The sequence below is a fragment of the Corapipo altera genome, unplaced genomic scaffold (genome assembly GCF_003945725.1).
Source record: "Corapipo altera isolate COAL_440 unplaced genomic scaffold, ASM394572v1 239, whole genome shotgun sequence".
Taxonomy (NCBI): domain Eukaryota; kingdom Metazoa; phylum Chordata; class Aves; order Passeriformes; family Pipridae; genus Corapipo; species Corapipo altera.
The window spans coordinates 2,967,338-2,983,872 of NW_020884938.1; the positions used below are offsets into that span (position 1 = coordinate 2,967,338).

Below are 16,535 nucleotides of genomic sequence, written 5' to 3' on the forward strand. Positions count from 1 at the left end.
ATTTGGTTGGGATTTTTTTACTCTTTTTTCGAGCTAATTTGGATTTCTTCCATGGAACTGAGTCTTGAACTCTGCAGTCTCTGGAAGTATCCAGAACCTGTTGTGTGACATGGAAATAGAGCATATTTTGCATCTTAGAATATCAGTCTTTTGAATTTCAACCATTTTTAAATGGAGATTGCAATTTTCTGTATATTTAACACAGCACACCACTCACACTCAATACACAGCAAGACAAGACCTAGAAAATACAGAGGACAAACAACCAGGACATATTGCTCTTCAGGCTCCAAGAAATAAATATTAACTGAAAAGAAAAACAAAACTAAGACGAAAGAGTTTGAAGAATGCACTTAAATTCTAATCTGATGTTTGTTTTCTTCTGAATATCAGACAGTGGCTCTATTAAAAAAAAAAAACCAGCCTCTTGAAATGTTCATTTTGCAGTTAAGCAAATACAGAGCAAGACATAAATTAACCCCACTCCAAATCAGCTTGTTTTTCTGCTTGTTGAGTATCAGTTCAGATTTATTTGCCATGGACCAAATTCAGCAAAGCACTTAAGCACATGCACAACTTTGATCATGCAAGTGGCCCCACTGAGACTATTCACATGCTTAAATACACGTACACAGTTAAATAATTTGCTGAATCCAGACCTACTTTTCCTCAAGAAAGCATCTGCAGAGACAGAGTTGTTCTATTCTGACCATGAAGAGCAGTAAGCAAATACATGATAGTGAAAACTGCGTTGACCACTTGTAGCTGGTCACACAGAGCTGTTTCTGTTCTCAGTGAGCCAGATTTTGTAGTCTGGATTAAATGTAAAGAGCCCACCAAGACATTGGATTTCCCAAGGTGAAATGACAGTGGAAAGAAAAGGCAAAGGTAGCTGAAGGTAGGTCAAGGAGAGGAGGAAACTAAGAAACCTCAGAAACATTCTCTTCCCGATTTTGGTCAAAAAAGCATCATTCTTGGAAAACTTGCATAACCAAAAGGCATGTGGGGCTATTTTCTCCTTTTTGTCCTCATTAGGAACATCTGTGTGAGACTCTGCTTGTGTGTGTGTGTGTCTGTGTGGTGTAAGTAATTCACTGTTCATTTCACCCCTTTCCTGGGATAGTTTAGTTACCTCTTTGGCAAAACCAAAGTAGGATCTTTATGGGAGACCTGCCTCCCACTAAGAACTAGTGATACAGATCTTAAAACTTCTTTGGCTAGATCCTCAAGATTGCCACATAAGTGCAAGGATGTGCTTCAGTGTTGTACTGAATTAGAGTCCCTATCCTTCTCCAGCAATGTGGGAAGGAAGGATTGACTGAAGGTGAATGTCACACAGATTATTTAGGATTACATAAAAAGCAACAAAGTTAGGAAGTGATAGGGGTGGGCACCAGTAATGAAGAACTGTCACAGCAGACTCACTCTGTGCCAGGACAAAGTTGTGCCCTTGGCTGGTACAATTTAGCATCACTCCATAATACTGTCCTAACAAATCTTCCGGGGAAACAGGGCATCCTGTTCTTTCACTATAGCTCAAAGAGCAGCTGGACTGCTATGCCACATAAGGGAGGTATTTGCACAATTTCAGGCCTATTTCATGGCTGGATTTGAGCCTCATTTCCCCATTTGAGCCTCATTTTTGCTTAAATGACCATTGCCATCTTCCTTGAGATAGCTGTGGTCAAATTCTTGGTCAAATTTATGCAAACTCAGCAACACAGAAAATCGATTTTCTCTTTTTGCCATCACCTCACCTTCCCAAAGAGTTAGATTTTTGATATACCAAATAGCTCTGAAAACATTTGATGCCCTCCCTGGACATACCGGCTTATTAACCTGTGCAAAAATTATTCTGAAAAATTCACAAATGTTATTTTGAAGCAGTAGAAATGTGTTCTCTTCCACGCCTTCATAATTGAATTACAAAAGGGAAATAGGAAAAAAGAAGACATTAGAATATTAAAAATTCCAGCGCTCAGCCAGCAAGTGAAACACCACACCAACACTGAACATAAAGATTTTATGCATGTGCTGAACATCCAGAAATCTCTTAATTGTGGCCACTACTTTTTCCTCTATAAAAGGGTGATTTTCATTCACTAAACTTTCTAACAGGAAATTATATCAAGTGTATAAAAATCATCTGTTGGGCTTTAGAAACTAATCGGAGGGTGAGTTTTCAATAGAAAACTTGATGTTTTATGTTTCAGCCCCCAGTTCTGCTGAACACCTGCAGTGGCAAACAATACAAACTCAATGACTTATCAAGTACGTGTTTTCAGTAAACCATTAACTCCTTGAAAAAGGCTTTTCTCCTCCCAACAATAATTTCCCAGGTCATATAGTTTCAATAGCTTCCCAGATCACTCCCTTCATAGGAGTCCCTGAGAAGCCTGGATTTTGAGAAAAGATCTTCCATGAGTTTTACAGCCCTTGACGAGTTTACAGGCTTCATGAAAAAAAGGAAGCAGTATATTCTGAGAACAGCAATCCATGGGAGCTTTACAGCAATATTTAGTTAAATATCTTGCAACAAACAATCTACCTGGAAAACACATCCTTTTTTTCCCGATTTTGAGTTGTCCACTGGCACTCTTGAAAGTCATAGTTAGAAATCCGCGGTGCAAACAAATCTCATCCGGTAGATTGCAGAACTGGCCATCAGCACCATTCTTTTCTCCCACGATTATCCCTCGACTGTTGTTTTTTAAAGTTTCTTAAGCTGAAGGCCTGTTTGTGTGTAGCCGACCATGTAAAGCACATGGTCCCTAACAGAATCATCTGATCTTAACGATTTCTTCCTAACCACACCTAATTTCATGTTGTGCTTAAGGCCTTTCTCACACACTGCTTAGCACCTCTTTCTGTGCAAAAGAGGGCAAAAAGGCATAGACATAGAAAAGAACTAAAAGTGTCCTTCTGTGCCCTGAAGACTTTTTAAGCAGGAGCTTTACATCTTGCCAGGTGTGCTTACAAAAAATACACTTGGCAGGCAAGAAGCCTATGAAGGAAGATGTGATCATAACCCAAGATCCAGACTTACTGGAAGTATTTATAGAAACATCTCCAAACACAAATCGTGAAAATATTTATTTGCTTGCATTTAATGGAAGCACGTGTGTGCTCTTGAAAAATGTCCTCCATGTAGCATCAATGCAGAGTTGCAGAGAAGCAAAATCCTGCTCTCGTCTGTAAGATCAGGAATGTAAAAAAAAACAAAACACAAGAAACCCACTTTGCTACACTCAAAACTCATAAGAGGAATAGTACAGGAATATTGTTAAAACACAATCATAACAAAATCAACAAAAAGAGTTCCCTTGATGAGACTCTTCTTTAAATGACCAGTGTGCCCTGACCTCTGGACATGGTGCACAGGCAGTTTTGGAAAGGCCAAGAGCCCAGGGAAGAGCTGGGAATGACGGCTGCTGCTCTGCTGCTGCTGGTAGCTGAGAGCAGACCCAGCGCCAATGTTTGTAGACAGTGAAAAATGCCTGTGAATCACAGCTCTGAAGTTCATTTTCAGATAGGTTTCAGTTTGGTTTTTCTTTCTAACGGCATTTTTTTTATTCCAAATTGCATAAAGACAAAAAACTGATTAAAACTTCTAATTCAAAACTTTTTTTGCCCCGAACAGCGCATCTGCAGTGTTCACTGCTCCGAGGTTCATGACTTTTTTTTTTAATTATTTTTTTCTCACAGGGAATTTTCCATCATCAAAAGCCCGAAGCAGAAAACAATAGGAAAAAAACCACCCAACACCCTGACTGCCGGCTTTCCTTTAAAACAAGCACCAAAGGCATTCATTCTTGCTTCTCACAGAAACAATAGGGGAAAATCTCGGGGAGAACAAGAATACAACCGGATTGGAGGGGGGACCCGGGAGGGGGACCGGAGCTCCATCCCCGCCGGGGTGTGAGGGAAAACAGGAATACAAATCCCAAGCCTACAGCCCAAGCCTCTCGCTGTCCTTTGGGACCGCAGCGGGACCCCAGGGCTCCATCCTCGTCAGAGTGCGAGGGAAAACAAGAATACAATCTCAAGCCTAAAGCCCAAGCCTCTCGCTGTCCGTTGGGATTGGAGGGGCACCCCCAGGACTCCATGCCCGCGGGGGTGCGAGGGAAAACAAGAATAGAACCCCAAGCATCTCGCTGTCCTTTGGGACCGCAGCGGGACCCCAGGGCTCCATCCCCGCCGAGGTGCGGGTGTGTGCGGGCGGCCCCGAGCTCCCACCGCCCCGCGGCCGCCGCGGGGGCTCCACCGATGGGGGGCGATTTGGGGGCGACTTGGGGCGATGCCGCTCTCCGGAGGCCGCCGGAGCGGCCGCCCCGCGGTGGCGGCGGGGGCGGGGGTGGCGGCGGGGCAGGGTGCGGGGGCAGCCCCGGCGTGCGGGGGAGCGGCTGCGGCTTTAAGAGCTCCCACAATGCCGTGCTGGCGTCCCAGTTCCGTTACATGTCTCCCCCGGTGAAGGGGAGCGAGGGAGCGGCAGGAAGGAGGCGGAGGACACCCCCTCACTCACCCACCCTCGCACTCGCCCTGCCTCCCACCCGCGGGGCTGAGCCCCCCCGGGCTCCGCTGCGGCCGCGCCGCCCCCCGCGGGCAGCGAGGCGGGGCCGGCGGGCGCTGGCGCTGCCCCGGGAGCCGCCGCGGAGCCGCCGCCGGACGGAGGGGAACGAGCGAGGGGCAGCGGGAGCGGTGAGTGCGCGGCCAAACTCTCGCCCTCCTTCCTTCCTCGGCTCCCTCCTCTGGTCCCTCCGTGCCTTTCCCGCAGCCCGCCCCGCTCCCCTGCCTCTCGCTGGCGGCTCGTCCCCGCTGCTGCGGGGCTTGGTGACCCTTCCCTGCCGCCCCGTTCCCCGCTGCCCCCTTCTCGCTCGCCAACTTTCCCGTCCGCTTCCCACCTCTCCACCTCTCCTTGGATTTCTTTTTAACGCCAGGAGAGAGAGAGCGAAAAGCGTCTACCCAGCCCTCTCGCGCCCGTTCTCGTCCTTTTTCGCTCCTTCCTTCGCTGCTGCTACTTCCACGGCTTCCTCCGGCTTTTCCTCTCTCTCTCGCTCTCTCTCTCCTGGCGTTCTGTCTTTCTTCCTTTTGGGCATCGCGTGGAAAAAGTAAGGGATATTTCTCTTGTGTCCTTGAGGAGGGGAGTTCAGAAGCGACTTTTCTTTACCCAGGGAAATCTTTGTAGTAGTTTTCTTCCCCCCCTCCCCCGCTTTTCTTTCTGTGCTCGAAAAGAAAATTCAACCTATTTTTTTTACCCCTTTTTTTTTTTTTTTACATGGACTGTTTTGGTGGGTTTTTTTTTCTCCCCCCTCTCCAGGCAGTGTCGGTTTGTTTCACGATTAATCTCTTTTATTGCTGCCCCAACTCCTCCCTCTCTCTTTCTCTCCCCCAGTAAGAAAAAAAAGATTAGCAGAAAATCTATTTTGCCAGCAGCGAATGTATGAGACTTTTTTTTTTCCCGGGGTACAATTGACGAGAAAAGCTTAAGCAAATACAGTGCGGTAGGACAATAGAGAGGCATGAACTTTAAAGGGTAAGGATTATGGTCCTTGGTTTCTGCAGCTTTAAACTGTTGTTGGGAAGGTCTGGGTCAGGGTCCGGTTTGGGGTTGTGCGCCAGCCTGTTTTCTGTTCAGCAGAGGGGTGATTTAATATGCCAGGAGAGTGGTGTGCTAAATTGCAGTTCAGGATTGCTCGTGGGTTTCATCAGCGTCGAAAAATCAGGAGGCATGGGAAGGTTACGGATTTCGGTGTCCCCTTTAGAATTACACCTGTCACGCCTTCCATCCCCGAACTGCAAATGTATCGGAGGCAGATACATTAACAGAATGGCTGGCAAGTGCTTAAATCCGTGTCAGAAAGTGCTGTCGTGTGGTTTTAAGAAGTCTGATTCGGAACTTGAGAGCTTCTGCCTGAGCTCTAGTCAGCATCACACGGTAAAATTAAGTATGTGCCGGGCTGTGGAGAGCAAGTAAATCAATTGCCTAATGATTTCTGCGAAGACACCTGTTTAAGGGCTTTCGGGCTCCCAGCTAATTGTGTTTGGGAGCGGTGTGATTGTGTTAAGTGTTGTAGAAGTAAAGTGCTGTATCTTTTTCGGTAGAGAGTATGTAGTTTGTGAATAAGATGTCAACTCTTTTAATCAGAAATGGGTCTTGGTTGTGTTATGTTATCTCTCTTGATAGATAGCATTTGAAAGGTTCTTAACATTATGTGGCTAAAATGCAAATAAAGTCAGCCCTACTTCCCCCCCCCAATGAAGAGAGAAAACAACTTCAGATTAACTTTTGTGTGATGATATCTAATTAGAAAGTAGGCTGGACATTAAACTGGAAGTACTTCTCTGAGTCTTAGAGCAAAAAAACTATATGGGATGAATTGCTGAGGGAACTGAAATAACTGCTTGGGATTCATCGTGTTTAGTTGTGTGCCCTTTAGGACAACTGAGGTGTGAGGTTGTTCGCTTCTTGCAATTACTTAATCCTTTCCCACCCTCATGAGCCCGACAGAATTTGATCAATTTTTCGAATAAATCTTGTGTTTTAATCTTTCCTGGAGATGAAAAACTTTGGGATAGGGGGAAACAGAAGGAGAAGGATAACAAGTTATGTTAGCAAGTTGTTTAAGTCTCTCTAAACTGTACCTTGAACTGTTTCTGAAAACACCATCAATAATTCTAAAGAGCCAAATTGAATTGATTTATGTCACTTTTTAAAACCCTTTTGAGGGAAACCCTGAAGAGGAACGTGTTAACAAAGAAGATGCAATTGCTGGAAGTGCAGAACTGAGTATTGAGGATGGTGGGTTCTGTTCCTGCTTCTACCATCGCATGGCAGTGTGACCTCTGCCTGAGCTGCCTTCCTGCCTGCACCTCATAGGATACGGAGATTTTCCTGAATCTCTTGAGTGCTTTTACACATGATTTTTAAGGTTAATTGTGTGTAAATATATTACTCCTTGTTCAGTTGTCCCTTTGAGATCTGATCAGGTGGTAGTTTGACTAGTACTCATTCTTTGAAAGTTGTAAAGTAGAAATCTTGAGCATCACTGACATAAGACTTTTGCATTGCTGTAAAGGTTTTGAGGTTGTTTTTATCTCCTGTATATCTCTGATGGTATCAATGCACGCTTCTTCTATGTTACCTTAAGTCTGCCTCAAGCAGAATATGAAGGACAATGTTGACCTCTCCAGAAAGAAACTGTTAAATTGAATTGCAGGGTGGAAAACTGTTCTGTGGGGACTGGGCTGAGGATCCCCCTCAGTGTGATGCATTCTGTTCCTGGTAATTCTATTTTGTGAGCTCTGTAATTATAAAGTTAGCTTAGCACACATATGTGTTTACATTCTAACTTCAGGGTTTTGCTTGAGTTTTTAAGACTTCTGTCATGAAATTAAATGTAAATGTGTGATTTTCTGGAGCTCTTTTGAAAGCCTAGGTTTTCTTGTTTACTTTCTTGTACTTTTTTTCATGATGGGGTTGGGACTTTAGAGTGTAATGAGACTTATTATAATCTCAATACCTACCTTCCTGTAATGTTTGAGACTTGCATACTTTGTAAATGCAGGGCTTTACCTTGTTGGACGGAGTTGTTTCTCTTCAGTGAAAATGAGACTTGGCTCTATAAAATGTTGTTATTAGGCAAGTGTATGTGTGTGTATATATGTGGGGGTTTTATATAAATAACTTACTATCTTCTTGCATATGCATATAGCCAGCTCCATGCTTCTGAGTCTGGACAGTCAGTCTAGTTTCAAACTCAGTTTCATAAATAATTCTGTCCTTCCTGACCCCCTTCAAAGTGAGTGGTGATCTCACAGCTTTGACAAGAATAGTTTTCTTGGCTGATAAGAGGATGTTCATGTTGTTTCCCCCCCCACCCCTGAGGACTGTGTGTTATCTTTCTCTGTGCTGATAGACTGTGGGGAGGGAGTTGGCTGGTCTGTGTGTGCCAAGTGGTGCCGTTCCTACTCTGTTTCTCTCCGGTTCATCACCTGTGAAGTTGAGATCATGAAACTTGTCCTGCTTGGGAAGGGAAGGTGGATTTGACACATCTACCATGGGAGCTGCAGACTGTGCTACTCTGGGTTGGCATTTCACTGGGATCTCAGTAAGAATCTTTGTGATATCATGTTTATGGAGAGTGTATCTGTGAGGACTCCAGGCACTGTAAGCTTTCAGATGGCAGGCACTTGAGAAATCGGCTTAATTCACCTTTCTGCTTTTGAGTAGCTCCTTAAAGAGGGAGGAATCTGTTTACTTTCTTGTTGTGCTTGATAAAAAAGGGCGTTCCTACAACAAAAGACATTGTAATGCTTTCTATAGTCCAGGCTTATTGAACAAAAGCATCTTGCTGTGCAATATTGTCGCTGTGCTCAGTGCTGTATGATAACACATGTTTCTCAGCTGTTGTTGATTCCTTAGTGGCACAGACTTCAAAGGAATGTGCTGAAAGAGAGCCACAGCCAGAGAAAAACGAGTTATGTTCCAGTGGCCTGTACCATCCATCTGTTTAAATACTTTGCTGAACTATTCCAGAGTGTACAGGCATCCAGTCAGGACTGACAAGCAATTATAGCTGGGAGTACAGCCTGCTGCGAGGAGACCACCTAGGGAAGGCTTAAGTGCTACCTCCCCTCCATGGGTCAGAGCCACCCTGCCCTCCCAGCCAGGGAGGAGAGATAAGGCTCGTCATTTGGGGAATCTTTCAACATGACATTGTCTAATTCCTAATGCTGTTGAGGATTTATTTATTTTTACTCTCTATGCTATCTTTAGCACAAGAAGGGAAGAATGGTAATGAGGACAGACGGTCATTCCGGTAGTCTCCTCTGTGTGCATGTAGCAAACTAGGTCTGTAATTTAAATAAGTAAATATTTATACAAAGTTAGTGAATTCTTGTTTTCCCCCCCAAAACGATTGGGATAGTTCACAGAGAGTGATCTGTTGATCACTCATGTCTCCAAAGGCAGTAATACACATTACTGGATTAATTTTGACTCCAAAACACAACTAGTAAAGTTAAATTGGAGCCAGTTATGTTGTGCTATTTCCGATTGAGTTTGGGGAAACACTTCACAACTTCATCCACAGTAACTAAAAAAACCCTCCCACTGTACTCCTGCATTATAATGCACTAGGATGCTGCCAATTCCAAGCATTATAATTTGTTTTTACTTAAATTCCAGTATTGGAGTCCACATGCAAGACATGTCTACACCTATAGTTGCCAACTGAATCTTCAAATCACGGCCTGTGTGCTCTCCATAGTCCCAAATACTGGAACTTGGAGGGAAATATTAACAGGGAGACTACAAGTGATAACCTCTTGATAACCTGTGAAGACCCTTGAAGTTTTTCCATGTGGGACTGACCCTCCTTTTGAGGCTTGCAATGAGTACTGTAGGTAGAGCAACGTGTTTCAGTTAAGAGGCTTTAACCTTCTTTGTCAAGGGAAAATGCTCATGCAGATGCGCTAAGAGGATATTTGAGCTTGGGAAAACTGTGAGGCACTCCAGGATTTGATTTTCACCTGCAAGCAAGCAGCACAGCTCTGAAGGTAAGCTTGTATGTTGTTCTCTGCTGTAGTATTGCTCCTGCCTTTCTGCTGCAATGTGACATTTATACCTTTGAAAGGATAGTTCTTTCTCCCAGTGTTGGCAGTCCTGATGGTTTTTTGGTATTTTGAGACGTCAGATTTTAATGCCTCACTACCCCTTTGAGCGGAAAGGGGGGGGAAACTTCCAGAAATATGTAATGCAACTGACTTTCAGCTTCTACCCTTGCTCCAGGGTTGACATTGTAGTTTGAATTTACTTACTTGCTTTGAAAGCTGTACTCAGGGTAACCTTGAGTCTTACTCTCTTTACCACAGCAGCACCTGATGTGTTTCCAGTGTGCACCTTGCTGTGTCTCTAGATTGTCCAGGCTGTGTTGATACTCTATTGTCCTCAATAACTTTTAAGAGCTGTAAGTTCTGTTTCAACTGAACTGAAAGTGTTTTGCCAAAAGAATTTTTTTTTTTTTTTGGGACCCCTGAAGTGTTTGTCAGTGTTTTCAAGCTGTTATTCAAAAGGAGTTTGGAGTTTCCAGAACAACCTTTTAAAACTTTTAGGTTTCACTATCAGTCAGCAGTTTCATGAACATGGATAAGGAAAGGCTGTAATTCCACTGGGTAGCCAGATGTTTTGTGTCTGTGCCGAAGCGAGGAGACAGTGTGGCTTTTTAGGAGTTGTAGGGTCTGTTGGTCTTGTCACGGGACTGTTTGGGGATCTTCAACAGATTGTATCTGCTTTCTGTCCTCTCCCTTCCCCTCCCTCCTGCCATGCCTGTACTGATTGTGATCACCTCCTTCTAAGGAAAATGAGACTGAGAGCAAAGCATTCCTTGTTGCTTTTTAAAAAGTAGATATTTTTGTTGTTGGTCTGTGCTTTGTAATACTAAGCTGCTTGCAATTTGACAATTAGTGAATTTAGAGCAATTATGCAGTAGATTAATACTAATGTTAATTCTGACTAATGTGGGATTAAATTAACATTATAAAGAAAGGAGTTTTCATTGCAAACAGAGGGGAGAGTACTCTTAGATGCAGATTTCCCCCCCCCCTCCATGCTAAATAGCACCTTTTTTTGGCCAGTACTTCTTAAGACTTGTAAAATCCTTGTCTATCCTTATCTGTCTTCTCCTGACTCTATGTGAGATATGAAGGAAGGGGAGAAAGAAACTCCTCAGATGTCTGCATCTATCAGACTCCTCCTGGAGAAGAAAGTAGGAAGATGCCACAGCTTTAAAGTTTATATTGGGAATCAAGAGACCAAATGCTTAAATGTGCCATTGCAGCTGTGTGGTTGGCAATATTAATTAGCACTTGTACCTGGAATAATAATTCGCATCCAGAGAGAAACATATGGCAATAATTGAATGTCCTTGTCCTTGCCCGTCGGAAAGAGGTTTTGTGGTGGAATTTTTTGTTGGTTTTATTTTTAAAAAATATGTTCTCACCCATCAGAATGGCCCCCTCCACACTGGGTTTGTGTGCTTGCTTTGGGCATCATCTGTGCCTCCAGGTCAATCAGAGCATTTTGCACTGGTTTCATTGGGAGCAAGGACAGAAACTTGGAATGAATAAGGTACGTGTTTGAGACTGTATATTTCCAGTAGTGGAGTTGGCACTGATGAGCACCAGGACTAACAAAGAACAGTCACACTGCCTACAATGCAGTGTTTTCATGCCGTTAATGGGATTGGAATTGGTAACCTGATACTCCAGAGATAACAAAAGCTATTTAGCATACAAGGGACATTGATTTATTTTTTTTTTTACTACACTATTTATCAGCTCCTTAAAATCTTTTGTCAGAACTCATTCTAGTGAACAAGTTCTGTTTGAAAATAACTGAATTAACAAGAATTTACAAAATAGTGTGAATAGAAAAATAAGTTCCTTTCACTGCAGTTCCTGTATTTGCTTAGTAGTTTGCATGCTCATCTCATGTCCTGTGAATTTAGCCTTTGCTTCAAACTGAAATATACTGTAAATTACAATTGTTTGTGCTTTTCTTTTTCCAAGAATGAAAGACTTAAGGGGATAACGAAAGAAACCTCCTAACTCAAGAATTAAGATAATGTTCTACCTTAGACCTGCTGCTTACCAGCAGGGAAAGCTGACTACTTGCCTCCTTGGTGGTTTTAAATAATCAGAGGAACTTGCAGTCCCTGTGGGCAAGGTAAAGGACACATACCTTGGGGAGGTGGTACATGCCATAAGAGGAGAGCTGAGTGTGAGTTTGCTGATGGTGAGCTGAGGCTCTGCGGACAAGGGATTGGTCGCGTTCTGAGGCAGAAATTAAGGGAAGAGGCTCACCTTTCCTACAGAGGGTGGGAGGGAGCTGGGTTCCTACCAGCAGCCAAAAATCATGCTTTAAAAAGTACTCCAGTGGTGGACTTTGTTTTAAACTCCTAGCAAGACAGAAGGGTTCTGAGGTGTTTGGTCTATTAGGACTTGCTGGCCTTCTGTTTGTCACACATTGCAAAACGCCTCATCAGGATAATTCCCAGCCGCAGAGTTGGGAGGCGTGGAGTGAAATCCTGACCTCTGTGGCTCAACCTGGTGAGAGGAGCGTTCCTCTCCTACTGTGGCCAGTGAGAATGTCAGGGTGACCTGCCTGTGGGGCTTGGCAGGGAGCACTGGCTACGTGGTGTGGGTCTGCAGCCTTCCTGGCCATTGTCCTGCTTGGAGGCCACTGCCCTGGGTCGTCTGTTGCAGGTTTGTCTGCAGTCCAGAATATCCTTTCCTGGTCTGACTTGACAGATGAAAAAGAGGGAGAGTGACTTTTTACATGGGCAGTAGTGATAGAACAAGGGGAAACAGTTTCAAATTAAAAGAAGAGAGATTTAGATTGGATATTAGGAAGAAGTTCTTTATTGTGAGGGTGGTGAGGCCCTGGCACAGGTTGCCCAGAGAAGCTGTGGGTGCCCAATCCCTTGAAGTGTCCAAGACCAGGTTGGATGGGGCTCTGAGCAACCTGGGATAGTGGGAGGTGTCCCTGTCTATGGCAGGGGGGTTGGAACAAGATGATCTTTAAAGACCCTTCCAACCCAAACCATTCTGTGGTTCCATGATTTCTATGTTGGATTTGCAATGTGCCTTTTGAAATAAGAGGCTCTTTTCCAACCCTTGCTGGCTTCCTGCTGCGCTCACTGCCATTCTTGTAGCACTTCTCTTAGTGACTTGTTAATGTGCTCCCTGTGTCTGACAGCATGGGCACCTCTTCCTGCTCTGCCAGTGGGATTCCTAAGTACTCTGCCATGAAATAATGGCTTCCTAGTTGCTTCTCTGGTTGCTGCATAGCATTTGCTTTTTGATGGGAGGGGAAGATACTGGCACTTTCCCTCACAGCCACAGTGAGAAGCATTCCTCTAATTCCGCTGCTGCTGAGCTGTTCAGCTCGGAGCCAGGGCGGGGGAACACTTGCTTTCCCATTTCCTTGTCCAGGAGTTGGGTTTAACTTACATGGAGCACCTGTCCTGCTGTGATCCTGACATCCTGTCAGTGCTCATTCCCCCTGCTCCCTGGGAGACAGTGTTTTTGTTGCTGGCAGTTCTCTGCCTTACCCTTAAAAGAAATCCCACTCAGGAATTTTCTAGAATCCTTCCCCTCCCTATCCCCTTATCCTTCATTGACCTCTAACCACATTTTTATCTTTCTTGACAAGATGCTTAGTTTCATTTATCAGCTGCTTTTTCCTTCACTGTTTGGCTTTGATTATTTTTCCAGGAGCTGCTTAGAAACATTAACCATTACAGATGTGCAGGACAGTTAAATACAGTCACATTCCTTAGTGTTTTGGTTTTTTTTTCTTGACTCTGATACTAAAATGCCCATGATAGGTAAATATTTTTTATGTATGCTACTTCTCATGATAAAAATATCCATCTTTAGCAAAGGGTAAGGAACTGCAGTGGCTATATATCTATATTACAATATACCAGTATTACCAGTTGCAAGAACCCTGTGTTTCCCTCCCTGAACATAACTACTGTAGTAAGGGCTCGTGAGTTCAGGCTTAAAATATATTTGCACACTGCAAGATAAAAATGAGACATAAATAGAAGGAAATGGCAAGTGCACTTTCCTGTCTTAGGCTCGTGGCTTCCTAACTGCTTGAGAAATGCTCTGTCACCTTTAGACAATATTTTGTTCTGCAAAACTTAAATAATTTACTTCAGCTTTTGTAAAAAAAGTTTGCTTTAATTGTGGGTAGCAGAGAAGAGCATGACTGGATTTATTTAAATATATGCTGCAAGGATATTTTTCCCTGTTTTGTGGTGCCCTTCATGCTTGTCATCCAAAGTGTGTATGCAAAAACCTGAATAACTGGAAGCCTGTATGCTTCCCAACCTTTTATTTTAATAGTCCATAATGATCTCTGGACAAACTGTATTCTACTTTGGAACACAACATTTCAAACTAACTTCAACTTGACCAGGATGAATGAGGATAGCATTTGATGTATACACCATTTTTAAGATATACCCTTCTTTTTCTTGCTCACATGGACATAAAGCAGGTGGTAAGCAAAGACAGTTCTATAACAGAGTGCAAAATAAAACAAGAGGGAAGAAGGGGGAATGGCTTCAAACTGACAGAGAGTAGGTTTAGAAGGAAGAAGGTAGGAAGAAATTCTTTATTGTGAGGGTGGTGAGGCCCTGGCACAGGTTGCCCAGAGAAGCTGTGGCTGCTCCATCCCTGGAAGTGTTCTCGGAAATTGAAAAGGTGGGTAATGACTTTCCAGTTTTCCATCAGATAGGATATTTCTCATCATCCCCTGGTTCTGAGAATGGATCCTGTCGCTCAACAGAGCGACTGGGTAGGTGGCTTCTGTGAATAGACAGCATTTCCCTCGTATGCACCGTGATCCATGTGGAGTCCTGACCCCAACAGGACTTTGTTTCAGCTCTGATGCTTTCAGGAATTTGACTTCCAAGCCCCGCAGTTAGGAAATGGAGATAATAGAATTTTGGACACCATCCGAAACTGGGCTCTCAGGGGAAAAAAAAGAACTTGTTTAGGTCAATGTATTATTTGATTCCCTTGTGGTGATCATAAAAAGTGTGATGTCACAACGTGTAGCTGTAATGTTGAGCCTCTTCCTTGCTGGGATTTCACGTACAAATTAGATGAGAATCTCTCTGCTTTGATTTTAATATTATAATACCTGGCACCCTGAGTGGGATAACAGCAGGCCTGTAGCTAAGCTACAGCATCTCCCCTGGCAAGAGGCTCAAGCAAAGAGAAACTTAAAACTCAGTGATCTCATGGCATACTTAACAGCATTTTAGGGAACAAGTGTCAAAGGAAAGGTTCATCTTGTAAGTGGACACAGTGATGTTAGAAGTGCCAAGTAGAAAGTCAGTATTTGTACCAAACCCCTTAATTGGTTTTGGAGGCAGTGGTGAATTGTTAGCTTACCTTGTTGATTTTAGTGTGTATGTAAAGTGTAATTTAGGTGTTGACACATATATACTGTGTGGCAAATAAACTACTGGCTATTCTTACATCTTTTCCTGCAGCTTCTACTTCAGCTTTTCCTACAAAATAGTAACTCGCAACACCAGTGCTCCTGTTAAGGCACACACAGCTTTTTATGTGCCTTTGTGTGTTTTTATCCCTGATGGAATTTCAAAATAATCTTGCTGTGTATCCACTGTTTTCATCTTGCTCTGTGTTGTTTTTTCCTTGTCTTACTGACTTGTGCAATTTTGTAATAAAGTCAGCCCTGTGCTTGGTGAACTGTCACTAGAAAAAGGGAATAATCATATGCCCCAACATGGGTCCTTTCTACGACACTTGGTGTTCAAGTGAGTCATTAAAACCAAGGTAAATTCAGTGAGTAGTTTGAGTTCTGTGCATTTTTTTAGCCCTTTTCCAAAAATTCTGACCTTGTCATATGATTTCCTGCGTCAATTTATTCCTGATGTTGAGAATTGATACACACCTTCAAAAGAGATCACAAAATAAAGAATCAACAATATTAATTTACAAGTTTTTACTTGTTTTACTTGTTTTTTAAAACCCATATAATAGCAAATTCATGGCAGAGAAATTCTTAACATCACTTTTATTAAAAAAAAAGGACTTTAGGTTCTGTTTTGCTCTGCTGAGCCCATCACTAGGGTGTCTGACTGGTTACCTTGTAGTTTTTAATGTTCTTGGGATGCAAATGGTTTTTAGTCATCTCGAAGGCATTATGCACACTGAAACCTGTGGATGTACTGAGATATGTTCTTTCTGTGCTTTGTTCATGTGACTTAATTTAATTAAAGCAAAGGCCAAGCATGTCCTGAAATTTGTAACACTGTTGTTTGCACTGCTGGTACTTATTTGCTCATTGTCACCAATTTGACAGTGTGTGAACCTGAGGCAGAGCTTGAATACGTGGGAATTGGTGACTTGTGTCTACATTTGCCTCTTCCTATGGAAATTTCAGGGGGTTTGGTTTAGGTCTCTGTTAATTAAAAATTTCTAGTATTTTATTAACTTGCTTACTTTTATTTAAGACTTCTATTCATTACTCTGCTGATATGGAATATAATCACTTAATCCAAAAGGGACTTTCTTTGAGGACTATGAGTTGACTGTGAGGTTTTGAGGAAGAATCATCCTTGTTCTCTGCCTAAACTGGACTCAAAGCTTGTCCTCAATACTTGTTGTTGGGATCACCTCTTACCTTATTGCCTTTCCTGGTTTGGTCTGGGAAAAGATGCAGTTTGATTGTGGGTTCACACTGATACCCTGCTGGCTGTTTCTGTGTCTTTTTTTGTTCTTTTAAATTAATTATTGCCAAGTTTTGCTCACTGAGCATTGAAACTCCCAAGCTGGATCTCAAGTCACTTATTTTATCATCTACATCCTGGGATCTGTATGTGGAATGAGCTGCTTCATATGCATTTAAGAGATGTGAAGACTTTTATTTGAAAAGGGAAAAAAAAAGTTTAAAATATGGATTTATATAGGCCTGTAAAAATAAGCTTACT

General features: G+C 43.0%; 1 protein-coding gene across 2 annotated transcripts in view; it reads left to right on the forward strand.

The window, feature by feature from the left end:
- Positions 1-4,585: 4,585 nt before the first annotated feature.
- Positions 4,586-16,535, forward strand: part of RASSF8 (Ras association domain family member 8) — an 81,089-nt gene continuing 69,139 nt past the window's right edge. The window contains exon 1 of one of the 2 annotated variants that reach the window (XM_027660764.1): positions 4,586-4,698. The gene's annotated coding sequence lies outside the window, so the exon portion shown is untranslated. The remainder of the gene's footprint in view (positions 4,699-16,535) is intronic. The other variant, XM_027660762.1, reaches the window with a different exon arrangement.